The 858-nt window shown below is 42.7% G+C and overlaps 1 non-coding gene across 1 annotated transcript; it reads left to right on the top strand.

Moving 5' to 3' along the window:
• The first annotated feature begins 241 nt into the window (after nucleotides 1–241).
• TRNAA-UGC (transfer RNA alanine (anticodon UGC)) lies at nucleotides 242–313 on the top strand. The gene has a single exon. It is a non-coding gene; the product is annotated as a tRNA-Ala (tRNA).
• The last annotated feature ends 545 nt before the right edge of the window (nucleotides 314–858 follow it).

Here is an 858-nt window from a genome sequence, read left to right as displayed (position 1 = left end):
TCCTCATGTCTATAAATAAGGCTTGGGAAGCTAGCACGATGCTGAGTTACAAAGCAGCAGGACTATTCTACGTTAATGGTGCAAAACGTTCCATGAGGAATGCTTCAGAATGTTCTGTGACTGGAACCTCAGACTATAGGAATCCGGTGCTATTTAATCCCCTAGATAGAGATCAACTGTCCAGCTTTCTAAAAGCAACAACTGTACCAATTCATCTCCCTGTCAGGTCCTCCTCAGAGCTGGGGATGTAGCTCAGCGGTAGAGCGTGTGCTTTGCATGTATAAGGCCCCAGGTTCGATCCCTGGCATCTCCATAGCTTTTTCTTCCCTCAACCGTACAAAGCTGTTTTTTAGACTCATTCCTTCAATATCACAGCACCTTCACACTTGAACACGTCATTGGCACGACACATCAGTGTAAATGACAAGTGACATCTTACTGTAGTAAATGAACTACATGCAAACTTGTGCTGTGATAATGAGGTTTTCTTTCAGTATTAACAGCATCCTTTTATCAATCCCAAATAAAAACCCAGCCTTTCCAACAACTCTTTCCTTCCCTACTTGATTCACTTATTTTACTGATAACCTCCTCTTTCTTTTAATAACATCGTGCCACGGGCACGACCCACTTAAGGAATAAAAACACAACAAACGTATTGATGACATTCCTCATTTTCAAAGTGTTTTCACATGTAATAGCCCTTTTGCAGCCACAGCAAAGTGACAGAAGATAATGACGTCGGGCCTGTCTCATAGACTTCACACACTTTGAAGCGAGGTCCTCTCTTCCAGGCCAGTTGTGCAATTTAGAGCCTCTGTATAATCCGTGGAGTGAAAGACGAGTCATTGAGATCAA

The sequence above is a fragment of the Puma concolor genome, chromosome D3 (assembly GCF_028749965.1).
Source record: "Puma concolor isolate L17-30 chromosome D3, mPumCon1.1.hap2, whole genome shotgun sequence".
NCBI lineage: Eukaryota > Metazoa > Chordata > Mammalia > Carnivora > Felidae > Puma > Puma concolor.
This window is presented reverse-complemented; position numbering and strand designations above follow the sequence as displayed.